This window comes from Gymnoscopelus microlampas (genome assembly GCF_963454915.1).
Source record: "Gymnoscopelus microlampas genome assembly, chromosome: 9".
In the NCBI taxonomy this organism is placed as follows: Eukaryota; Metazoa; Chordata; class Actinopteri; order Myctophiformes; family Myctophidae; genus Gymnoscopelus; species Gymnoscopelus microlampas.
This window is the reverse complement of record NC_139946.1, coordinates 44724613-44735453: the sequence shown is the minus strand read 5'-3', so window position 1 is coordinate 44735453 and position 10841 is coordinate 44724613.

Genomic DNA, 10841 nt, shown 5'->3' with positions numbered 1-10841 from the left:
ACAGTACAGTAGGCTATATAACGCCTATAGCTCACATAAGTGAGAGACTGTATGGCGGTAAAGTGAACAGTGCAGAACATTAGCTACAGAATACTAATAAAGCAACATTAGGTTTTTCATTGTTAACTTCATTTCATACAGAGGGATGGTCTTCCAGCTGAGCCTTGGACAAAACACTTGAGAAGTAGCCTACTAACAGGTAGCCCAAGACTCCAAGAGTCAAGAACTAATCCAAGATAAATGAAAATAAAGATACAATTCAAATCAAATAAATGAGCGCAGATACTGATGAGAACTTCTTAGGTCCACCATGGGCACCGTTGCGACAGGCCCAATATTATTATGGATCAAAAAAGGTTTATCTCATAAGATGCAGTTGGAAGAGGCACATGAATGTTGGAAATGCACTTTTCTGTTAGAAAATGTTTACTTTTGAAGTAGTTTGTTTCCATTGTTTGCCAAGTAGATTTGCACACACCCAGAATTTTCACCCTGCATTGGTCCTGTTAGGAGGAGTGGGCACTGCATGGCACTCACCACAGACCGGCTCCAGCTCTAAGACCAGTGCCTTAATGCCGTAGTCAAGGAGTATGTCTCTGACATTGTTATCAGAGGAATCCCTGCTCCCAAAACAATACCACACAAAAACACAAGCCTGCCTATAGAGTTGAGTCCTACAGCCAAATGGTTAACTGTTTAACTGTCTTCACAATAGATTTCTAACAGCTCCTATAGGCTATATCAAGTAATATTACATTTATAACAGATATTAAACCAGTATTGGTGTAGTGCAGGGGTGAGCAACATTTCCGGGCACATGGTCACTCAGGCTATTTTTCCAGGCTGTTGTGATCACCCAGTGCCAGACAGTGAAAACCACCTTTACTTTTACATCTTATTATACACTGCTAATTAGAACAATTCAAGCATAGAATAAGTCGATCATTTAACCACTTTAACCTGCCATTCTATTTTGGCCATGACATTATCAGGGAAAATTCTCACAATTCTTTTTAAAAAAGGGTTCAAAATGTTTCAGAAATAGCGAAAATAGCAGATCTACAAGCTGAAGGGTCATTCACACTGAGCACTATATACAACTATAACTATAAACACACCAACTATATACAAAAATACAACGGTGAATGATACTGTATAGTTATAGTTATCTTTATAGTTATATAGTGCTCAGTGTGAATGGCCCTTTATACTGTAACTGGTCAAGATGAGATGCAATGTGAGCTTGTAGTACACTATATAGGGCTTAAAGGGGCCACATTGCTGGTCCTCCCAATTACTTATGGGTTTGTGGTATAATTCTTATACTGATACTGTACAACAGGGGTCTTCAACAGGGGGTCCGGGACCCCTAGGGGGTCCTCATAGTTACTACAGGGGGTCCGCCAAATCTTTGTGTGATGTGATTTTTTTTCTAACCTTAACCACTTGAACCCAAGCATCCCTTTTCTGAGGAGAACTTTAGCCAAAAAATAGCAGATCTACTTGTAGATCGGCTATTTTTTGGCAAAGAGGTGTTTGGTGTAGAGGGAAAGAAGAGCAGACCAAGTAAACGAAAAAAAAGTGAAATCTGAAACACAATTTTTATACAATATAGAGGGGGTCCCTGCTTCATCTCTCTCTCAGCTAGGGGGTCCTTGGCCTGAAAACGTTGAAGACCCCTGCTGTACAATACATCATTCTATTTTAAGAGATTGAATTGTTAGATAAGATAGCTACTGTATGAACAGGGAATTCATTCATTGACAGAATTGGTGATGTAGCCTAATATCAGTCTTGGAACCATGCAGGGTTATAGGGGCCAGCCAGTGGAAATGCTCCAGCTAACATGGTAATGGGTATCCAACAAAGCAAATGGGAGTTTGCATTTGTATGTTTATTCATTCTGCCATTGCTCTAGAACAGGGGTCTTCAACGTTTTCAGGCCAAGGACCCCTTAGCTGAGAGAGAGATGAAGCAGGGACCCCCACTACATTGTTTACAATTGTGTTGCAGATTAAACCTTTTCCATAGATTTCATATACAGCTGGATTCATATCATAATGTGTATTTTCAGATGGTTAACCCTCAATATTTAGTTAACTTGACCATTGGCTCTCTACTTGGTCTGCAGAGGGGAAAAACCCCTCTGCACCAGCTCTCCGAAAACAGCAGATCTACAAGCTCCACAACGCATCGGCGTTGTGGAGCTTGTAGATCTGCTATTTTTGGCTAAAGTTCACCATCACACAAAGATTTGGCGAACCCCCTGTAGTAATTCTGAGGATCCCCTAGGGGTTCCGGACCCCCTGTTGAAGGACCCCTGCTCTAGAATATAATTTTAACACAGGTATTTCCTTGAAACCAATCATTTATCAATAAGCCAAGCACACCGTTATCATCATTAGGGGTATAGGCTAACAGTGCCACTGGGCTGACCTGTGAAAAGTGCATTAACCACTTCAACCTCAAGGAACATGTCCACAGAAAATAGCAGATCGACAAGCTCACAATGCGAGTTTCAACGCACTGTGACCTTGTCAATCAGCTATTTTCAGCAAAGATATTTAATGTAGAGCGAAAACAGAAAATAGGCTAGTATAGAGCCCTGATCGGGACTCCGCTCAACAACATATGGGGTTTAAGTGAATTAAACATATTATTATTATTATCATTATTAAACATGCTGTGTGTATTTGGGAGCCATTCAGATAGGCAACAGCCTGTGCTGTGGTTATAGAAACAACTACTGTGCCACCTAGTGGCCAATAGTTAACCTCCTGCATGTGCCTGCTAAACAAAATGAAACATTTGATATTGCAGGCTACAGTGACACGATTTAGAGCTTGACATTAAGCTTATATACCAAATTCAATAGAAATTGCATTTCCCATCTTTTTCTCAGGTTTGGGTCACCTCAGGTCCAGAAATATTGCAGAAAAAATATGATTACTCTCTCTGTCAATGTCATTACAAAAGTATTAACCATGTTGGACTTTTATTAAGGACCTTTCAGCCTGATTCAACAACAGAAATGTTGCGACTGGAAACACAATAAGTATTAATGAATAATATTATACACATTTAGTATGCAATTGTTTGTTTGGAAACATAATTGTAAGAATTAATCATATAATTATATATCTAGCAAAATGTCTTAACCTCTGTTTTATTACAGATTGTGTCTAAAATGAGGTTGCTTTGTTGTCAATTATACTGTTAGTTATTTAATTTCTTATACGTCATTACTTCACACTCGGGAGGTTAATGGTGGACAATGTATTGTTGCATATATATGTTTGTTTGTTCAGTAAAAGTTAAAAACAGGAATATGCAAATAATTTGAGAAAATCAAGAATATATAATATTCTCCCAAGTCCCTCTCACTCCTTCCATGCTGTCATTTTAAATATAATATCGTAATAAATAATTCAACAGCTTCAAAATACTTCAGAATGAAATGGTTGTAAAATAAATAACACCTTAATAACAGCATACGCACACAAATGGAAAGAAATGATTGTAAATCTACAATATCAATCATGTACACTAGGTACCTACATGTACTGTAGGTAAAGGGGTCATATTTTCCTTGAGATATTCTTAACAGCATGCATCTTCAAGCTTTGCTTTGTCAGTCTTGTTTGGTTTGCTGTAATGAATAGAGACCAGTTTAATTTACTTACAGGTAGTTATCATGATTCTTTACTAAAATAATGCTTTTATGATGTTAAAGTAAAGTTTGGTTTGCATACATTCTATTTCATTATTTAGTTTGGAGATTGCTACTTTTTTAAGTAATAAAAGATACCCCAGAGTGTTGTCCTACGACTAACACAATAAAAAATAAATAAACATATACAGTAATACCTCTTTGAACACATTATGTGAAGATATACATTGTGTTCTGATGGGATGAGAAAAGTGTGTGTGTGTGTGTATGTGTGTGTGTGTGTGTGTGTGTGTGTGTGTGTGTGTGTGTGTGTGTGTGTGTGTGTGTGTGTGTGTGTGTGTGTGCGTGTGCGTGTGCGTGTGTGTGTGTGTGTGTGTGTCCACGGTTGCACGCTTGCTTGCATGTATGTGTGCACGTGCATGCGTGCGTGCGTGCGTGCGTGCGTGCGTGCGTGCGTGCGTGCGTGCGTGCGTGCGTGCGTGCATGTGTATGTGTGTGAGTGTGTGTGTGTGTGTGTGTGTGTGTGTGTGTGTGTGTGTGTGTGTGTGTGTGTGTGTGTGTGTGTGTGTGTGTGTGTGCAGGGTCTGCGTGTAGTTCTGCAAGGAAAACATTTCCCTTGGTCTGGAGACGTTTACCACAGACCCTCACAGTCTGCCTGATAGTCTGTCTACATGTTCTGATTTAAACCAGTTTACCAATTCCATTATGCTAAGCCTGAACACTGGTTGGGAAATGATGAACGATTATGTGAAATACATAATCTCTCTGCCGCACCATCACTGCAATATGACAGCCAAATTTCATTCATCCTATCCAATTTCTTCCTTATTTAAGGAAAGAAAATTACTGGGGCCAGTAATCAGATATGTAGCCAGGCTGTGTGCAAGAGTTAAGCCCACTCCCATTAGGCTTTCAGCCTTGCTCCCAGTTTAGTCAAATACATGCACACAGAGAGAGAGAGACAGATACACATGTTCCACATGTCTGACCCTCCTCAGTTCTCACATCCCTTTTCAGCCATTTTCAAGGACTATTATTTGGCTTTGATATATTCTATAAAACATCATCCGTTAGTGACGCCAGTTTGAAACACAGTGTCACCTAAGTGGTTTATAAGGCTGCATACAAGCAGTTCTCACACGCACGCACGCACGCACGCACACACGCGTGCACACGCACCCGCACACGCACGCGCGTGCACGCGCGTGCACACGCACACGCACACACACACACACACACACACACACACACACACACACACACACACACACACACACACACACACACACACACACACACACACACACAGACACACACACACACACACACAACCCAAAACCCAAAGCCAGGGGAAAAGCCCCCTTTTTCTTTCTTACTTTTTTTTCTTTCTTTCTTTCTTTCTTTCTTTCTCATCTCAAGTACTAGATGTTATTTCCAAACACGAACATACAGAGATATTTAAAATGAGAGTGTAAGTAATATAGATGAAAAAAAAATATTGTCTTTTGGCCATGATTAACCTCTGACAAAAAAATAAAATAAATGAATGAATAAATGGAAGAATACACCCCATATTGATGATACATTTGGATGTTATAGGCTCTTAGCAAGCTCCCTAGTCCTGTGTCACAAACACATAAAAAAAAAAAGAAGAGAGAGAGAGAGAGAGAGAGAAAGGGAGAGAACTGTGGGAGGATGGGGGTGAGAAAGAGGTTCGATGACTGTTTGTTCTCCTCCACACACATGTCCAATTTCTCCCTCCAATCGGGAATGCATTATAGGTGTAATTGAAAATTAGTAGTACATCTTTTTTTTCTTTTTTTTCCAGGGGTAATTTATCAGGCCTCATTGTTGCTGCGTGACACCTCCAGGGCCTGCATCTAACAAGGAGGCTGGAGCACCGAGAGGCTTTCTGCTCTGCCCGGGCCCCGCGGTGCTCTGCCTGCTTTGTCACTAATTGTGGCCTCCTCTCCACTGAATTGTGAGTCGGGGGTAAAAGAGCTTGTTGGCTCGTTGCGATGAAACAGCCGGTGACGCTCTCACCATTATCAAAGATACTCTTGATCTTTTCAAAAGCAGGAAATTGATTTTTTTTCCCCCCTCTCTCTCTCTCCTCTTCTGTTTTTTTTTTTTCTCGCCACAGTGCCTGTTCAATCAGAGAGGGGGTTTTTGGGAGAAAAGTAATTTGCAATGCGTCCATTAGTTCTTCATTAAAGCGAGATTAAATTGCACCTCAAATCACATCTGCCTTTTCTAGAGTAAAGGGTGGCAGTTTTAGGGCCAAAACTAATTACTAGTGCCAATGAATAAGAGAGGAAAAACAGGGCTGTTTTTACATGAGATAGTGTGGTCTGTCATTATATTCAGACTAATTCCACTCTGCCTGCTCTCTTAATGAGACCAGAACGTCCTCATCTCTCTCTCTCTCTCTCTCTCTCTCTCTCTCTCTCTCTCTCTCTCTCTCTCTCTCTCTCTCTCTCTCTCTCTCTCTCCCTCTCTCTCTCTCTCTCTCTCCCTCTCTCTATCTGTGTTCTCCAAATGTATAATTTTGATAGCGCTTGGAGTTTGCATTAATTAATTTTTCTGATGGACCTGCTACAAATGCCAAATCTGTGAGGTTCTGAATTACCATTTAGAGAGAAAGAAAAGACGGACAGACAGACAGACAGACAGACAGACAGGCAGACAGACAGACAGGCAGGCAGACAGACAGACAGACAAGCAATAGACAGTAGGGCCTCTATGTGTGTTTATATATACTCTTATAAAGGTGAGTGGATTCTCAAATTAGACGCTATACAGCTTAGTGATAAGCCATCCACTTCCATCCCTCATATTCTATTCTATAATTTAGTTCCATTACAATTCACCAACAATTTAACATGTCCTTGACAATAATAACACACTGAACCTCAATGCAGTGTACTTCAATTCAAACTGTACATAAAAGATATGCATGGTTGTTAAATAATCCTCGGGCCAGTGACTATCATCACTGTTTGTATGGCTTCAGCAATCCACAGGTTCATCTAAAAACAAGGCATCTTGTAAAATCCTCACTGTTCATTCAATGGAGCATGTAACAGTTAAATACAAACTTTAGTTTTAGAGATAAAGTATGAGCCTTTCATAGGTTAGAATAGTTACATTATGGGTGGTTATTAAACTCAGGTATTCAACAGTGGTGTAAAGTAACTAAGTACATTTACTCAGGTGCTGTACTTTTTTTTTACTTCTACCACACTACATCTCAGAGGAAAATATTGCACTTTTACTCCACTATAATTATATGAAAATAAGTTACTAATTACTTTGTAGATTCTGATTATTATTACAAAACACACTAACCACTTCAGCCCTATATGTATTTCGGCCATTTTAAAATAGCAGATCTACAAGCTCATCGCAACGCATTGTGAGCTTGTACAGTAGATCTGCTATTTTCAAACATTTTTGTACTTTTACTTTTGGTACTTTGAGTACATTTTGATAACAATACTTTTGTACTTTTAATCAAGTACATTTTTATTTCCAGTCTTTTACTTGTAACGGAGTACTTCTACATTGCAGTATTGATACTTTTACTTAAGTAAAACATTTTAGTACTTTTTCCACCACTGTTGGTTGGAAATCAGTGGACAGTTATTAGTCCGAAAGGACATTTACCTAATTCTCCACATCTTCTTCAGGGAGCCAGCCGCTCATTATGCACATATAGCTGTAGCACCTTGCTCAGATACAACTCTGGCAATCACAGAAACCTCTCCCACTAACCAGACCAGTGTGAAGTGGCATCACGTGCCGGATGTCTGTTCCGGGCATTACTCAGGGTCTCAGTCAATGGCAGACCGTTTGACTTCAAACTTGGCATGTGTCACATATGGCACGAGGGTGTGCGGTGCCGAGTGGCAATTCGGTCGGACCGACAGTTTCCAAGAACCGAAACCCCCCCACAAATGTCTCTGTCTGTCTGTCTGTCTGTCTGTTCGTGGGTATGTAGACACACAGAATCTCAGAAGTGTGTTTGGGAACGGGTACAATGGGTAGTACCTATTGTACCCGTTCCCAAACACACTTCTGAGATTCTGTGGGTACTCTGGTACCCTTGTACCCAGTACAAGTAGCCTACAACAAGTACAACGGTCCGGATATTGCATAAGCGGCTGGGGAATGCATTTGCCAACTTGCATCGTTCCCGACTTGCATCGTTCCTGAGTAGGCCGGTGGCTGTTTACAACTGTGGTAAATGGTGCATTTATATAGCGCTTTTATCCAAAGCGCTTTACATAGATTGTGCATTACATTCACCCACTCACACACACATACACCGATGGCGGAGGAAACCATGCAAAGCACCAACCTGCTCATCGGGAGCAATTAGGGGTTCAGCGTCTTGCTCAAGGACACTTCGACACTAACTCTGGGGGAGCGCCCCAGCCCGGGATCGAACTGGGAACCTTGCGGTTTCCAGTTCACTCTACCCGGCCACTCTACCCCTGAGCCACTGCCGCCCTGTATGGTATGGTTACAGAAAAGACTCCAAAAACAGGAACAAATTAACCCATTAAGACCTGGAACGCATCTGTGTCATTTTTTTATTTGAACTAAAAAGCATTATTTCACACTTGACTATTCAAAAATAGCAGATCTACAAGCTCATAGCGCGGCATCGAGTGCCACGCTACGAGCTTGTAAATCTGCTTTTTTTGGAAAAAAAATGAAAATGTGTGAACACACATTATTAACCACATGAACCCTTGTCATAATAGGCAAACCTTTTGTACATTTTGGCAAGCATTCTGCAAAAACAGCAGACTCTACAAACTCCTAACGGATCGCAACACAATGCATTGTGAGCTTGTAGATCAGCTATTTTCAGCAAAGATATTTGGTGTAGAAGGAAAAAAGGAGTAGGACCTATAGACCTTCAAAGATCTGATCACCATCAGAATGGTCGCTTTTCACAGTAAGTGCACATGAAGGTAGCCTACTTACGTTAAGTTGCTCTATGTTTCGTTTCAGTGTTGCTCTTTACCATCAGTAGGACAACTCCTGTATGTATAGTTAACTTCATGCTGGCACACAGAAACCTCTAAATCAAACACACCCAGAATCAATGTTATTACTTTCAGCTGTGTTTGCCAGAAACAGCCCTATAAATACATTGAAAACTGGCGTGAGCAGCAGAAGATGACGGGGTCTCATCAGACCACAAGGATGCAATGTTAAGCATTTGCCATGCATTGGACATGACAGGTTTACCAGGCTGCACATAAAACACCATCTAAAGTACATGACATGTTCACTGCAACATTTCATCACTGAAACTGTCTGTGCCTCTTATGCAGATATTTCTCATGTGTTTTGTCCAATTTCATTGGTCTGAGTGCAAACCTAACCACTTTTTTACACATGGTTGGTTGCTCTTTTTCCTTAAAGCTGCAATATAATGCGACATAATGCATAATTATATATTTTTTGACAAATCTATATGGTAGAGTATGTTATACAATATAACTAGCACATCTGCAGTGGTTGGAGCTGATCTCCCTACTCTTTCATTGAGAAATATTTTGTTTTTGTAACTGTATTTCACGAATAATATTCCAGTAGTATCCTCCTCCCAGAAACTGATTGCGACTTTAAATATGCAGAGGAACGTAATGATGAACGTGGTCACCTGGTCCACATTTGATGTCGATCGACAGAGAGCTGTGGACTGGATTCAGATTCTCGGCTCCTGTCCTCACAAATTGTCAGATGCACCATTTTTCTGTGTGCAGGGTTGAGCGCGGTTAGATTAGTCTCAGGGCTGAGAGCATGCCGAGACACACAAACAGGATTTAGCATGTTGTCATATAGTGGCAGCACTGCACCGGGATCACATGGGACTGATGAGACATGACATGCTTATGGCAGATACACTGCGATTTACAGTGACAGGAGAAGTGCAGAGTACACCAACTTAACACGTGCATTTGTTAACAGTGCACAAAGTTGAGGATGCTGGCATCTTTAAATGAGTCAACAATGATACTAGACTTTGACTGCGCTGCCTATAAATCTCTTAATGCACATTACAAGCTTTTCAGAGTCCCCAGCTGATTAGCCCTCTCAAGACGATTTCTTGCCTTGCCAAAATATATATATATATATTTTTTTTACATACAGTGCATTTTTTGCTCGCAAGGTGCCAAACCTCCTATCCTTGCAAAAAATAAAAAATGCACTAGCACTAATTTTTAAGCAGAGGAATCACCCCACCAGTTTCTGCTGAAGTGAGATTTGGCTGTAGAGACGGCGCCGGTTCCAGAAATTCAAACCTTATACCATCCCAGGCGGGGCTTATCCTAAGCTTGTTAGTATGTGTGATGCTGGGAGTGATAGGGACCTCTGCATTACCATAACGCCGCAGAATTAACTATGATCTTCCTCTGCAGCGGGAGAACTGGCCAACAGAAGTTTTGCAGTGGCTATGCTGCACAGGATATTATGATAACATGCCATAATAAATGTTTATAATCTACTTACCGGAGGACCAGGGTTCAAATATGTTTCTATATTAGGCCTATTAATGCTACCGCAGATGTATGAGAAGCTGGCCCGCAGTCGAACTGAGCTGGTGAAATATGTACACTTGGCCAGAAATATTGAAAATGAAATAAAGTAAAACAGGGTCTCTGGATAATCATTCATTTAAAATGAGAATTTACTTAAAAGAGTGCTGCTGCTTTACTCCATGCAGAGACACATGTTAGTTTATTGTGAAAGGGAAAATACAGAATTCAGTATTTAACATACACATGGTCAAGAACACAAGCACTGTCAGGACCCAAGATGACCTTCTTTGCTGTTGTCATTGGTCAAAATGTTTTATTTTATTTCTATTTTTATGGAAGCCAGTAAACGCCCAGAATCAAACACTTACAAACAAGATGTCACTATACACTCATATTTCCATGTGACCTTTATGTTAACCTGCACACCTTAATTGCATTTTGTGTTTACTTTCACTTATTGTCTAGCGCCTTTGATTGCATATCAATAAAGTATCAATAATCACACCAGTTAAAGTTCTCCCCACTTGGATGCATACAGCGGCTATGGACTTTATGGGAAATGCCATAAGGGCTCAGTCTATACACATGCATTGACAAATCCGTGAGGTATT